The sequence below is a fragment of the Cupressus sempervirens genome, chromosome 2, assembly GCF_028749045.1.
Source record: "Cupressus sempervirens isolate cs-2001-9-10 chromosome 2, ASM2874904v1, whole genome shotgun sequence".
Lineage (NCBI taxonomy): Eukaryota > Viridiplantae > Streptophyta > Pinopsida > Cupressales > Cupressaceae > Cupressus > Cupressus sempervirens.
The window spans coordinates 772,175,251-772,185,966 of record NC_143119.1 but is presented as its reverse complement, the minus strand read 5'-3'; the positions used below and the strand labels follow the sequence as shown (position 1 = coordinate 772,185,966).

Below are 10,716 nucleotides of genomic sequence, written 5' to 3'. Positions count from 1 at the left end.
AAAATAAAATAATAAAATAACAATATTATGCAATGTGTGCAACACCCATTATCTCAACAGGGCAGGCCTTTCATAGGGCATCACTTTAGAAGAGTGAGAATTGAGTAGCATGTTACTAATGGTTTTTTCCAAATTGGGTTTCTACGTAAATCACTGTGTTATGTGTTGATCTCTTTGTGTGTTATGCTTGCATGTTGATTTACAATAACTTGTTGAATAGTAAAGTTAAAGTTTGGATGAATGAATGGTTGAATGGGCTCACTACACTAGTGAAAAAGTTTGAATAGGACATTTGGACCTTGAATAACTGATTCACCCCCCTCTCAGTTATTCTAAAGCATTACTAATAGATTGGTTGAATAATATTAAATTAATTCATGCTCATGTTAATAAAGAATTTACTAGCTTGATTAATTCTCTATTTGAGGTGGTTCTTGCTTTTTAAAAATGTAATAAGTTAGTCACCCTAACTAATTATCAAATAAGATGTTATGTTGCTAACCCTAATTGTAACACCATGGGAGAAGTTTTAATCCCCCCCATTAGATTAAATGCCCAACAATTGGCTCTAGCCATGATTGCTGAAAAATCTAAGGAAATAAGAAATTCTAAATAGGTCCCTTTGGATGAGAGCAACCTCGTCTTGGTGTCATGGATGCCACAAAAGAATAAACACTAGAGAATTATACCATTGTAGTAGATAAGGTACTAGTAAGAGTGGTAAAAAGAAAAGAAAGATTATGGAAAGAAAAATCTCTATCCAATAGTATAAATAGGAAGGAAAATGAGATCCCTAAGTACTTTAACTGATTGTATAAAAACCCCAATAAATGATGATGCACATTCATAGTTGGAATGTTAGAGGCTTGAAGATGCTTGATAGAAAGGATGTGGTTAGGAAATGGTGTAACAATCTTATAGTGAAAGATATTGTATGTTTGCAAGAAATAAAGGTGGCAGGGTTTCAAGCTTACATCATTATAGAGATAGGGTTAGTTTGTGAGATCGGTTGACCTCAGGTCTACCTAATACTCATTAGATGTTTGTGGGTGAATTAAACATGGTTGAGTAGATGGAATATAAAAGTGGGGGAAATGTTTATGGATGGAAAGGAAATGAATATATTTTTTGGGCTAAGTTTAAAAGGAGTAAATCTTGTTGGTCCCATTGAAAATAAGAGAGGATCCTTTTCTAATTGATATATGGTACACTGGGTGTAACAACAAAATTGGTCATCACAAAGTACATTTCAGGTTGGATAGACTCTATATAGAGACCATTTGTTTCTCATTTCCCTCTCAGGGTGGAAATGCACCTATCTATGTCTCCCCTACCTTAATTTAATACCACTCTCCTATCTTTGTTATTGTTTCTACTAATTTTGATGCTTCATCATCTATCATACCTAAAAAAGATAGTGGATTCAAGTTGAATATTTATTTGTTAAATGACAAGGATTATGGGAAGGTTATTAAGATGGTATCTTATCTAGCAAAATTTTGTAATAAGGAGCTTAGACCTAGAGAATGATGGGTGTCCCTCATGGTCACTTGGATGAAAATGTTTTAGATCATTGGTAAGAAAAAATCCATGGATACATGTATGGAAGGATCCTTCTTGTAAAATAGACTAAATTGTATTGAGAAGGAGCTTCAAGTGAAAAAAAAGATGCATAATCAGAAGAGAAGTTATATTGGGTCAAGAATTGTTTGAGGAGATTACAACATTACAAGATCCAAGGGAAGAAAGTCAGGTCTAAGACGAACTGGGTTAAAGAAGGTGATAAGGGATCTAAATACCTTTTTAATCTAATTATAGCTAAGAACAAGAGAGAACACATTGATGAGATCCAAATTAGTGACACACCCACTAATGATTGTGTTTCTATCAAGCAGTCATTCTATAGCTCTTACAAGGAATTACTCTCTTCAGAACAAGGAGTAGATAATCAAGAGACTCTAAATCAATTCTTAAAGTTAATACCAACAAATATCTTTGATTGTGAGGCTTGTGATCTTGAAAAGAAGATCTCCCTTGACTGGATTGAAGCAACAATTAGGTCACTAGCCAACGACAAGTCCCCGAGACTTGATGGTTTACTTGTTGTGTTCTACAAGCAACATTTAGATTGGATTGGTCAAGAATTATTGGCTCTTTGTGATGATGTTTATGAGAAAGGGTCACTTGGTGAAGATATCAACGAATGAGTGATTAAATTAATTTCAAAGAGTGGTGACAAGACTCTAGTTAAAAATAGGAGACCTATTACTTTGTTCAACATACCATACAAATTAATTGCTAAAGTTCTAGCTAGAATGATTGCTAGTCTACTTAATAAATTTATATCACTACCCAAACAAGGCTCGTCAAAGGTAGATACATTCTTGAAAACTTGATTACTAGTTTGGAGGCTATGCATTGGGCCAAGGTTGATAGGATGAATGTTGCAATGATTCTTCTAGATTTTGAAAAAGCTTATGACAGATTTGAATGTCCTTTTTATTATGGGGATGTTTCAAGCTTTAGTTTTCCTCTTTACTTTTGTAGGTGTAACCATATTTTGTTTGAAGAATCCTCTATTATCATTGAGATTAATGAAGAACTATCAGAGGCCACCCCTCTAAAGAGGTTAATTAGGTAGTGGTGCCCTGTAACTCTGGCATTATTTGTGTGTTAATGATGCACTATATTATACCTTGTGAACTCCTGGTCCTCCTATCAAACATATAACTCTTCCTAATCATGAAACATTTATTAATGCACAATTTGTTGGTGATACAATTGTCTTCCTTGAGCTAAATGAAGAAAAAAATGATAATATGTTAAACATGCTTCAATTCTTTTGTTTGGTCTTTGGAGCAAAAGTGTTTCCTCACAAATGCATTGTTTTGGGATGGTATAACTCTACTCCTAATTGGGTAATTTCTAAAGGATGACAATGGGCTGGTCGAAACAATATTGTTAGATATTTGGGTATCTCTTTTGTTGTTGAACTATTCATTAAATACATGTGGATTTGGCTTCATTCCAAGATTGAGAAAAAATATTTGAAATGACATACTCATTTTCTCTCCTTGGTTGGGAGAATACAAGTTGTTTATAAGGTTCTTTCTACTCATCACATATACTTTTCCTCTTCATGGCTCTTTGCTAATTATCAAACAAATAAAATTGATAAAATCATGAGATATTTTCTCTTGTTTGATGGTCTGAGTAATCAGAAAGATATTGTATGTGGTATTGTAAACCAAAGAACATGGGTAGTTTGGGCATTATAGGTTTGAGGATACAAGACATTACTCTTTCTTCTATACGAATCTTCAAATCTTTGAAGGGAAATGAACCATGAAACATTTTGGTTAGAAATAATATTGAAAGGTCATTAGGAAAGGTAAAAATTGGAAGCATATTCCGCTATGTAATATTGTTATAGGTGACTTCAATATGAACACTTTTGGTTCTTACATGTTAAATTCTTTGTGGAAGGAATGGTCTCAACTAAGGACTTTACCTTCACTCAAAGGGGCTATTGGGGCTCCCCCTTACATGTTGTTATAGATAGATCTATCTAGTTGGGGGTAGATTATGAATAGTAAGCCTCTTGCTCTATCTCAAAGTTGTTCTCCTAAACTTTAGAATGTAAAAGGTATATCCTTAATCAAAGATATCTTGTCTAACAATCGGGGTTAAGGAAATGGACTAATATTAGCTCAAAAAATGGGGTTCCCCCCTCCCAGAAAAAGACTTATTCTTTAATTGCCAAAGCTAGTAGATGTTTTTTCCTAGAGGTTTTTTGGATACTCACTCGTTTCTACAGGAATTAAAATGGGCCGATGGTTCAACTTTTATAGATGTTTCTACTACAAAAATTTGCAACATGTTAAAATAGGATTGCTCTATTATTAATTGGGTTAATAACTTTTGGGGCTTTGATTGGTCCTACTCTAGGTGACTATGTGTTTGGTTTTTTCTAGAGCATTCTCCCCGTGAGCCCAAAAAATCTTGCTTTTGTTGGCTCTTGCTTTTAAAGAAAATGGTTGTTGGGTATGTGTTGTCATTTGTGGGTCTTCAACCTATTACTTTTGGTGTCTTCTATGTCTTTGAATCCTTTGAGTACCTATTCTTGGATAATGAATTCGGCCATGGCATTTGGTCTATTTTCTTCAGGTGTCCCATTGTTTGAAACTGTCATCCTAACCTTTTATGGAGTGAGATCCTTGTTGGTCTTGTGGATTCTTTTGATCTTAAACTAAATAAATTTTGGTCTATCTAGACTTATGAGATCTTGTGGTTCCTTTGGAAGGATAGAAATTGAGAGTTTTCAAAATAACAAGGGACAACTTATTGGGTTTGACATTAAACTCACACATTACTATACTATGTCACAAGTATTCACTGTGTTGGAGATTCCAAAGGAGAGATTCACAATTCTTAGGAGAGAAGGCACTCTACATATTCACAAAAATGATATTCAATCTATTCAATACTTTAATAAGCACAAAGACATGCTCAACCAAAAAGAATGTGATGCTCAAAGCCAATACATCAAAGAACTTAGGATTGACTGGAATCAAGACATTGCCAAGGGTTGAGTCATAGTGACTCTGATCATAGGACTAGGATGAATGTAGCTAATGAGTCGATATAAGACTTTTCCAGTAGAGATGTTGCTACAGGTGACTAAGCAAGTTGGGGCAACATTGGTGGTGGTCCTTAGACCAATAGTGTGTTGAAATACTTATCCCTTTTGTAATCAAGATGTTACTACTATTTAATATGTAAAGGTAACACAAAACAAACTGGTCATAGGCAATGCCTATTTTTGTAAAAATATATGTCATACTGATGTAAAGTTGGCACTAGAGGATATTTAGGAGACACAAACTCCCTGAAAATAGTTTTTACACACACGCACACACAACACACACACACACACCACACACACACACATCACACACACATATAATTTTTTTTTGTATGTAAAATTTTTTCAAATTTCAAAAAGAGAGTTGACATTAGTGTATTGTGACTATTAAGTTGTTGTATTATTGCTCTTATCTTCAATATCAAAAGCTCATTTTATAATTATGAAGAGTCCATATATTTATTTAAATATAAGAATGCAATTCTACATTTTATCTTTGTTAATTATTCATTCACAACAATACAATTTAATTAATGAAAATATAAATTTTATCTAAAACAAATTTAACTAATAATGTAATTTTTTGGTTGCTAATTATTCTTTTTAGAAGAATACAATTTAATTTAACAAATACTTAAATTTAATGTAGCAAATTGAATATTGATAAACTCTATTTAAAATCCATTTATAATTATTAAATTTCCACTGGAATGTACCTGGATCCAGCAGGCATGAACTACATTTAGATTACGACCCGCATGTAGAATTCAAAATATTCATCAAATTAAGCTCTAAGATTCTAAACTAATTTTCAAATACTTAGTCGCATTGGAAATTCCGTTAATCATGAGTTGCTTTAAGCTCCAGTCTTAATATGGCAAGGCTGAGTAACAGATCTGGTGAGATTTGTATCCAGTAGAGTAGAACAGGGAACTGATTGGCTTGAGCTGGATTAGTATTCAAATGAAGAATTTTTTGCTATTTTAGTTCAATCCAAACAACCCCAGAATGGCGGAGATCTACTAAGTGCGTATCTTTTTCCTTTGTTAATTTTATCTGAGTTTGGTGATGTCATTTTTCCTTTCATTTGTTGAATGAGGATCTTGATTTTTTCACCCATCAATCGAATTGTTTGAGCGGAAAAAAATAGATCTGCCAGCGGGAGTGTTGATTATTAGTGGCGTTTCTGTTGTTCTGGAGAACCGGCTAAGCTAAACCTACATTGTAATCGTGTTCTTGAAGCTTAAGTTGAGGGGGGTTACCAAATGAATGTAGTTTATTGCCTCATGTAAAAATGCACTTCACCAATTCAGTATAAAAAGGGAAAGGCGAATTAAAGTAAACTTTATTTTCAATTGCTATAATAAGTGAGCAAAACACCAGGGAAGACAGTTTTATAGGAGAACATAATATGTTTTTGCTGTGAACTGGTTTGTTTGCAGTGCTTTAATTTGCTAAATGTTTTTGGATGAGACTTGTTTCAAGTCCGACGTCTCCCTGATGAGAGGTGCAGCAGGGAAACCTGCAACTTTTGAATTTAAATATACAATGCGGTCTGATCTAGAGAATATGTTAAGTTTTGTACCTGACGAGCGGTCGAGAGAGAATGCCATTATCATAAAGTACTATGCCCACAGACATATGAACATATTAGTTTTGTCTTTCCCTGCGCTCTTTGAAGAAAAAAGATTAGCAAAAGCTCTGTAGACGCTTTGACCAAATTTGGCAATCTTAGACCCGCAATCCGGCGAGAAGCAAGAGTGTTTGAATTCAGCCTTTACATAGTAATGTTATGCTACTACTTGATCATGTGGATGTAAAATAAAATCTTTATTTCTTTCTATCATTGTCACTTGGAGTAACGGGACTATGTGTTGCAGCGGGTGTCACTGTGCAAGTAAATGAATAGGGGTATGATTATACTATATGTAAGGGTATGGTTATACTATATATAAATAGTCACCAATGATGTTAATACCGAGGCTACGAGGACCCGGAGTCTCCTAATGATTATGTTTTCTATATTTGACTATCATATGTAAACTATTTTCTTTAGTGATTTAAACGAAAGGACTGTCGTAACAATTTCATAGGCATGCTTACCACTCCAGATGCAATTCTTAAGAGGCTTTTCAAACACTCCACTTACAATATTTTAAAACACTGGATCCCGAGATACAATTTTGTAGAAACATAGATATGCAGTGGCACCTAGCATTTATTGGGCTCCTCCGGAATCTTTCCAGACAGAAATTTGTAGCTCCAATTATATCAGTTGCATGTTGTAAGAAGGTCATGCCAGTAGGCCTGCATCTAGCTTGTCTACGAGAAACACAAGGGAGTTTGCATATAGAAATGCAAATCTGATTTTATATTTTGCTAACTTGCAAGATTATTTCATCTGCTTGATGGTAGTTTTGAAGGTCGCTGCCAATATTGACATGAGCTTAGTTACATATTTAGGGGTTCGTAGTACATTTGACATGCTTGGTAATTGCCTTGATTGTTAAGCATTTCTTCTTAATTGTCATGCTGAGATTTTAGGGAAACCTGTGATTCACGGGGATGTGTTCCCCATGGAAACTCTCCATTTCCATGACGGGGACACCTGTGGGACAAGGGGACAGCAGTACTTCCCCACACCACCCTGCCACTGCCACTGGGGCTCGGTGAATGGCCCGGGGATGATGTGGATGATGAGACGTCTCCGGGATGCCCAGAAGTACCTCGGATGTCTTGGAAATGGTCTGTCATGCCCTTTCAGGATTCCATCCTTCATATGAGATACGTTACATGCTATCTAATAAATTATCCGTAACAGGGAAACAAGAATTTGTGCAACAGTAATTCTCAGGCAGATGAGATCAGCACCCTTCCATGAATAAGATGGCAATCTTAACATTCAAGTGTAAAGGCTCTGTCAACAGTGTACTCATCATCTTGACTAAGTCTTGGCTGTGATTGTATAATATGCCTTGCATGTGGTTGATGGTCTGAAGCTAATTGGAGTACAACAACAGTTGTGATCTGTTTTGACCACTTTTGACAGTAAGAGGATAATTGCATAGAAAATAATCACCATTATTAGAGGCCGTCAAAGATTGTTGATGACCTGTTAAAAAATATTAATTAAAGGTTATTGATTGATATCGGGGAAGAAGGAATGAATATTGCTAGAGAATGTTTATCTCAAAGCAATTAGTAAACTGCTGGTTGCCAAGAGCCATGCATTGTGGGGAGCAGTGATCTATTGGAAGTGATGCCTCACTTGACATTTTCCACTCCTCCCGAAGGTATATAAAAGAGACAAGACCCTTATTGGTTAAGGACAGCAATAGAAGAAGAAGATCGCATTACAAATGGAACACACTATACTTCAGCAGATTGAATTTGCAGTAACAGGGATAGAATAACTGTAATCAGATCTGAACCTAGGAAGTTAGTTTTATTCTATTTTTGGTAATGCAGAAACAACGAATAGTTTATATATGTGATTTTATAATGCATCTAGAGCTCTTGTTAATACACATTGAGACATGGACTTTATTTGACAATAGTCTGTCACAAGGGACTGGGAGACAGTTTGCAATTAAGGGAGAATTGCTAAGGGCACCCATTCAGTGGCAGTTAAAGGAGCACAGCTATGAGGGTGCCATACTACACTGTGATTGTGTGATAATTTCTAAGGGCACCTATTGTAGTAGTAGTTTAGGGAGTGTTGGGTGGCTATTTTGCAATTGACAGTTTTGTGAAAATCCAGTCACAAAATAGGTAGACCAACCACAGCATGTGAGACAAAGTCCCTCCTACATTAAAGGGAAGGCTCCCTCTTCTCACCATTCTTTGGATCAACTCAAGGGAAGCAAGAAGTTGAGAGATTTTGTAAGGGGTGTTACCAATATTCTTTTCTTTTAACTTTTAGGAAAGAATCCACTTATTCGCAGAGCGAGTAATAGGCAAGATGAAATATCTAACTACACTTCTATCTAGTAGTTGGAAACAGTGATACTGATAAACCAACACCAACTCAAAGGCTGATTGAAAGTGTACCTGTTTGGCTCTAAGTCATGTTTGTTTAATTTATAAGAAAAGTCACTACCATTGGGGTGTAAAGACTTACTGAAGTAGGGAAATTCTAACTATCTTTCGTGAATTTGAGACGGCAATACAAGCTACAGTGAAAGCTTCTAGTCTATGTATCACCACAATCGCTCCCAGTCAAAGCTTCGGCTCCGATTGCTTCTTAACTCACTACACTTTATTATTGAACACACAATAAAAACATGAATCAAAGACAATAGGCACAAATTACAGTCAAAGCTTCTAATTTGCTATATCACAATTGCTTCCAGTCAAAGCTTCGAGTTCAATTGCTTTGTTTATTCACTTTTCTCCCAAATTGGTACTACACAATCAAAGTTATGCTTGCACAAGTTTGATAGAGCTTTCTTGCATACCACAAAAGATGTTTTTTACAATGAGGGGGCACTCCTTTATATAGGCAAAGGAGTTGAGAACAAGGAGGAAAAGTGGGAGCAACTCAACCATCTTTGACCTAGTCTAACTAACTAGAGAAATTATTGGATTACATGTCATTACACATGTAAATCGTATTACATGTAATTACACATTTTCATGTAATACATCCTCTTCAACTACAAACATGAAAACTAAAGAAGGAAGAAGACGAAAGAGAGCTGAAACAATCCTAGGGATGGTTCTAAAGGGCCTTGTACTTGGTGATGCTATCCCGGATGATTGTAGGATTCAAAGTTTCTATATTTCATGCCACTGTATTCACCTTGATAATCATTGTGTTACGTCTTTTGATAGCCTCTGACTCTCTTTGATGAATTATCTGTTCTCATTTGAAAACTTGATGTGATCAAGCTTTTTCTCATTCAAGTTGTCGTGAATTCTCCTTTGTAGATCAGCACAAACAAACCGGAGTCTTTGACACTTTGAAGAGCTTCTCAACAATGTTTGGATGTAAACTCGGAACAACTTTCCATCGACACCTTTAACTCCTTTTTTTTGAAGCAAAGTGCTTGGTGCATTCTCACACAAACTTAGGTTCTCAAACAATCATTGGGAAAATGGAGACCAAATGAATTATCACTTTTTTGATTCAGAGCACACCTTCTTTATTGGATGTCTTCATTCTTTATAGAAATTCTAGCATATTTTGACTTGTTGCGACATGAAAATTTTAAAGGGATTGAATCCATCATTGGAAGATATGGATTCTGACTCCATGAGAATATTGGCAAAATGGATCTCTAAGGAATAGTATATGCGAAGGGCTAAAATGGGACTTAGGAAGATGGATGGCATGTAAATGCGTATGGAAAAAGGACGAGTTCTTATAAAGATACCTTGAGGAATGAAGGCTAGGTGCATGAGAATGCGTGCAAATAATAACTTTTGACTGTAGAAGTGTGACCTTTAGTAAAATACGGGCTCTCTATATGTCATTACACATAAAGTGAATTACATGTAAAATGATCATGCATTTAGGTTCGGAAGATGGAAATGCATGTAAATGGGAACAAAGGATGAGATTGCATGTAAATGTGGATGGAGGGTGAGTTACATGTAATCGCATGTGGAGAATGAGATGCAATGTGCTATGGCATGTAATGACGGAGGTGGGATGAAACGATGCACTTGCACGAAGAGGTGGAAGGTGGAGTGAAGTGAAACATGCTCAAGTTCTTGGGAAAGAACTTGCACTTTCTTCTAAATGAAGAAAAACGAGGAAGCAAGCAAACAAACAACGAAAACAAGCAGAAAAGAAACATGTACCTTTGGCATTAGACTCAAACATGTCAATAAGCAAGTTACTTCAAAATGCAATTCAAATTTGGAATTTGGGAAAAAACTTAAACTATGGAAATGAGAGTTTTCATCATATTTAAAGGAAAAATGCACTTTTCATGGCATATGGACAAGTGTGCAATAGCAAGCTAAAATATGCAATAGAATAGCAAGATAAGCATGAATTAATGAGCAAAATGGAAAATGTCCACTTGAAGATTAATGAGCCAAAAATGGAGAAAGAAGCTCCAACT

General features: G+C 35.5%; 1 protein-coding gene across 1 annotated transcript in view; it reads left to right on the top strand.

Annotated features, from left to right (window-relative positions):
• The first annotated feature begins 5,372 nt into the window (after positions 1-5,372).
• LOC149575742 (putative methyltransferase PMT7) overlaps positions 5,373-10,716 on the top strand; it is a 149,162-nt gene continuing 143,818 nt past the window's right edge. Inside the window, exon 1 of the mRNA XM_089815533.1 lies at positions 5,373-5,671. The gene's annotated coding sequence lies outside the window, so the exon portion shown is untranslated. The remainder of the gene's footprint in view (positions 5,672-10,716) is intronic.